Source organism: Macaca nemestrina, chromosome 16 (assembly GCF_043159975.1).
Source record: "Macaca nemestrina isolate mMacNem1 chromosome 16, mMacNem.hap1, whole genome shotgun sequence".
In the NCBI taxonomy this organism is placed as follows: Eukaryota; Metazoa; Chordata; class Mammalia; order Primates; family Cercopithecidae; genus Macaca; species Macaca nemestrina.
In genome coordinates this window covers 99,137,644-99,143,100 of record NC_092140.1, presented here as the reverse complement: position 1 = coordinate 99,143,100, position 5,457 = coordinate 99,137,644, and positions in this window count along the sequence as shown.

Genomic DNA, 5,457 nt, shown 5'->3' with positions numbered 1-5,457 from the left:
TTGGGAGTCAGAGGGCTTCCTGGGGCTGATTAGGAGGGAGTGGCTCACTGCTACGTGGCTGGAACACACAGGACGGATGGGAGGAATGCAGGTAAGAAGTCTTGCATTTCCTTCACTCAAAAGTGATTTTTAAAAGGCAGCAAATTTAGAAAATCTGAAAAAGAAAAAAAAAAGTGATGAGGAGGAAACCTCATCACCTCATCATCAACCAGCAAGGATCCGCAGAGATAACGTGTGCAGAAGAAGGAGGTGCTGACGGTGGGGCCAGACTTCCCCAGAGTGGGATGGGTTTGAGCCCTTTCTATGCACAAGTCACAGGGCCTGGTGCTTTCATCAGGACGGAGGGCTGGGGACACCCAGACACACACACACTCGAGGGAAATTTACCAACATGTCAGCACTGGCTGTCTGAGTTGTGTTAATTACAGTTGCATTTTTTTTTTCTTTGTATCTTGTATGTTCTAAATTATCTCTAATGAGATGTTTCTGCCACACCAGGGAGAAAAAGCAATAACAGGGACTGTAAAATAAAATTTAAATACCAGACCCTACAAACATGGCATGTGCAAAGGGCTGCATCTCCCTGCCTTCCCTCCCTTCACTTGCTCCCTCCTCACCTCCCCAGGCAGCTCCTGGAAGGAGTGGTCAGCCCAGCCCCCCATTTCCTCTTGCCCACGCAGTCACATCTCTGCCATCTAGCTTGCACTTCGCACCCCCACCCCCAGATCAACTGTGACCTCATCGTCAAATCCAAGGGACATGTTTTTATCGTTACCGTGCGTGGCTGTCCAGCCTCTAACCCCGTGGGCTGCTCTCTCTTCCAGGTCTCTCCCTGCTGCCTTTCCTGTCTGCCTTGTGGGTTTCCTACTTGCACCTCCTCCGTGTTCCCCAGAACACCATCAGGGTCCCCTTAATCTACACACACTTCCTCTTCTAAATTAATGGTTTCAAATAGCAATGCTACACTGATGACTCCCAAGCCTATGGGTAGCGCTGCCCTCCCTGAGTTCTTGCTCCACATGTCTAACTACCTGCTGGGCATCTCCAGCAGGAGGTAAGCTGAAGCTTGAGACATAAGCTGAACCCTGAAGGATGGCTGCGTTTTGAAACGAAGACGTTGGGGTGGGGTGGGAGTGCTCCAGGCAGGAGAAATGACACACGAACATGTTTAGTGGGGAGAGGGCTCACGCACATTGCCTTCCAGGGACTCAACCCAGCAGGAGCTCAGCAAGTTCAAGATCGAACATTACCATTCCCCAACAGGAATTCATCCTCCCCTGTTCTCTAAGCGCAGGTGCTATTAACCAGTCACCCAAGCCAGAAATGAGGAAGTCCAGTTACCCACTCGTGCATGTCTTCATTTGCTGTTCCTTAGACACATGCAGACAGGATGCACACATCGCTTACAGCGCTGCCCTCACAATGTGGAATCCACTGAGGTAGGGAGGCTGTCTGCTGGTGGTGGTGTGGGGCCGTGAGCTGGCAGCCGGGTCAGCAGGCAGTCACATCTCAGAGTAGAGGTGCTGTGACGGAGGAAGAGATGGGGCCAAGCACTCAGGAGGGAATCAGGAAAGACTTCCTGAGGTGGCGACATAAGCTGAAACCTGAAGGATGGCTGGGTTTTCTTTTCTTTTCTTTTTTTTTGAGAGGGAGTCTCGCTCTGTGGCCCAGGCTGGACTGCAGAGGCCGGATCTCAGCTCACTGCAAACTCCGCCTCCCGGGTTCCCGCCATTCTCCTGCCTCAGCCTCCCGAGTAGCTGGGACTACAGGCGCCGCCACCACGCCCGGCTAATTTTTTGTATTTTTAGTAGAGACGCGGTTTCACCGTGTTAGCCAGGATGGTCTTGATCTCCTGACCTCGTGATCCGCCCGTCTCGGCCTCCCAAAGTGCTGGGATTACAGGCGTGAGCCACCGCGCCTGGCCCTGGGTTTTCAAAGGAAGAAGCTGGGGTGGGGTGGGAGTGTTCCAGGCGGGAGAAACCGCACGTGCACACGGTTTAGCGCAGAGAGGGCTCAGGCACAGTGCATTCCAGGGACTGAGTCTGGGATGCCCAGATTGTGGAGAAGGTGAGGGTGTGTGTGTGAGAGGTGAGAGAGAGAGACGGAGAAACAGTGACAGAGGTGTTTAGGAACTGAGCTCTTAGGGACCTGGTTAAAGAAAATGGATTTTGCCTAGAGGAACATGGAGTCACTGTAGTGTCTTAAGCCAGAGAGTTCTTTCAGCATCTACTCACTAAATGTGAACACTTTAAAAAGAGCCCTCAAATTTCACTGTGAGAATGTGTTTGCATAGGCCAAGCCTGCAGGCAGAAAGGCTGAGCAGGAGGCCCAGGTGACTAGCCTTGCCCAAGCAATGGATGAGAGGTAAAACAGGTTCAGGAGAGTTTGCAGAGCCAGTCCTACTAACAGAACTTGCTGAATGTCTGAATGTCTGTGCAGGAGGAAGATGAAGGACTGGAGGAAGCTTTCCAGCCAATGGCAAGTGCACATGGGTGGACGATGGTACCATGCAGGGTGAGGGAAGCTGCAGGAAGGTCAGTGTTGGGGCAGGAAGTGGGTAGAGCAAGTTGGGTCTAGGTGTCTGTGTCATAACTGGGTAAAACTGCACAGGGGACACAGCTGGAGATACAGGCCTGGGACCTGGGAGATCTGGGCTAGAAATAAAGGTTTGGTAGGCACTGTCATTCGATGGTAACTGAAGCCATGGGAGTGGACAAGCTTGTTTCAGAAGAGTCTAAAGACAGCAAACTGCCTAGAACAGAGCCCTGCAGAACATCAACTTTTCTGCTAAGAGCAGACTCCCTCCTGCTTACTTCCATGGCAAACTCTCTACCACGCCCTAGATTGCCCTCAGTACCTGGAGTCCCAAACCTCCATCCCCAGTGCCTTCACCTTGTCCATGCTCCTGTCCCTTCTCAATGGGATTCCTACTACCTTCTCAGGGGTCTTTCTCTTCCAGTTGGGCTCTCCTCTCCAATCTACCTCCTCTGCTGCCACTGAAATGACCTTACCAAAATGTCATTCTGAGAAATCAGTCATTAACATTCCTCAAAAGTTCCCTATGTCCATTTTAGGAAAATCCAGACTCCTTACCTGGATAAAAAGGGCCCTTGGGGATTAGAATCCTCCTTTTCTCGCCTCATGTTGCCTAGTGTACTGTAGCCACACGAAACCTGTACTCCCCAGATGTGTGATGCTTCTGTGTGCCACCATGCCTTCTCGTGGAGTTTTCTAGAAGCTCTGAATGCCGCCCGCCTCCACCCTCTCTTTGAACTAAATAACCCTGACTTCTTGGAAGCTCGGTTCACGTGCTATTCCCCTTGAGGCCTTTTCCGCCCAGCAATCTGATTTAGATGCATTTTCCCCGTGTTCCTGCATCATCTTTTTTTTTTTTTTTTTGAGACGGAGTCTTGCTCTGTCGCCCTGGCTGGATGCATCATCTTATTTATGCTCCCATTACGGCTCTCAACAATCTGTATCCCTGCAACTCATTACTGATTTGTTTCCTTCACCAAATTGCACATACAAAATCTCACTCAACTTTCTTGGTAACTGAATGCAGTAGGCACTCAATAAATATGTGCTGAATAAACAGATAATTACTAACATTTACAGAGCACTTTCAATTAAATGCTCACTCACGGAATCCTAACACTGAGCTAAGCAAGCATCCATAACGCCGTTTCATAGATAAGGACACTGAGGCGCGGGTGCCCAGGATAACACCCGGAGTGGGGCTGGGGCGTGAGGGTGGCCTGCCTCTGGAACCTGCACTCTTAACCACAGCAGGCTGCCTCTGGTAACTCCTTTCTCTGAACCCAAAGGACATTTTACAGATTTTGTCAGCCTTTAACAACAAAAACTCCTCTTCTGCATTGGAAAGCTCCACGAGAATGGAAATTGCCTTAGGCATCTTTACATTCCCTGCAACAACAGATACCATGCTCTTCACATAACACATGTTCAATAAATATCTGGGAAATTAGAGTTGGGTTTTAGCATGTTTCTAGATGACACTATTTGGGGAACTATTGCCATGAACTATGTGATGTTAAGTTTCTCAGTTGAGTTTCACATCTTACAAGATGGTGTTATTACTTTAGCCATTTTACAAACGGGAAACGTGGGCTTGGGAGGGCTATGCAGCTTGTTCAAGGTCATGAGGCTGTGAAGAGTTGGCTCACTGCCGACTTAAAATGTGTATGCTTAGCTCAACATACAAAGGAGAAGGCATGGCCCAGCACAGTGGCTCACACCTGTAATCCCAGCGCTTTGGGAGGCTGAGGCCGAAGGATCACTTGAGGCCAGGAGTTTGAGACCCGTCGGGGCAACATAGCAAGACCTCATCTCTACAAAAAAATTTAAAAATTAGCCAGGCATCATGGCATGTCTGTAGTGCCAGCTACTCATGAGGCTAAGAGGCAGGACGATCACTTGAGCTTAGGAATTTGAGCTTGCAGTGAACCATGATCACACCACTGCACTGCAGCCTGGGAGACAGAGCAAGTCCCTGTCTCTAAGGAAAAAAAAAAAAAAGAAATCCAATATAACAAAGGGGATGGCAATAAACATGATGAGCCAGGCACGCCAGCTCACGCCTGTAATCCCAGCACTTTGGGAGGCCAAGGCGGGCAGATTGCTGAGCCTGGGAGTTCAAGACCAGCCTGGGCAACAAAGTGAGACCCTGTCTCTACAAAAAAATAAAATAATTAACCGGGTATGGTGGCAGGTGCCTGTAGCCCTAGCTACTCAGGACGCTAAGGTGGGAGAATTGCTTGAGCCCTGAAGGTCAAGGCTGCAATGAGCCATGATTGTGCCACTGCAGTCCAGCCTGGGCGACAGAGTGACACTCTGCCTCAAAAACACAACAGCAATAATAATAACAATAATAATACAAACACCTTATGGTCAACAAGTGATTACCAGTCCAGATCTAGATTGGTGCTGGGAAGAATGCCAACAGACCTGTGTCAGAGAAAGTGACACTGCCACAGATAACTCTGATGACAGAATTCCCTTAGAGAGCCTGGTAGCAAACCTAACCCCAAGGGGCTATCACACCAGACGAGGCTGAAAGGCTGCACTCGAGTCATCCTACCTCCTGTTTGCCTGAAACATCTGCATCTATCACAGATAGCGACATCCAGGTCCTGGGTCAATTCCATCTGCGATTAGGCTGGCTTTTACCTATCTAGCAGTCAGTTCACTTCACAAAACTCTCCAGACGTGCAAATTGCCCAGCAAATGCATTTTTTTCTTCTTGTCCTTACCCTTTCAAGGGTCTTTAAGATGCGTCTTTCCATAGGTGAAAAGGGAATGGTTTATGCTAGATCAAATGATACAGACGCAACTAGTTTCTAGCAGAAACTTTCAGTAGCCACCCACTAGCACTCTTCAACGTGAGGCTGTTAGTTTGGTTTTTACCAGTGTCCCCAGGTATCAAATGCCTCAGAATCA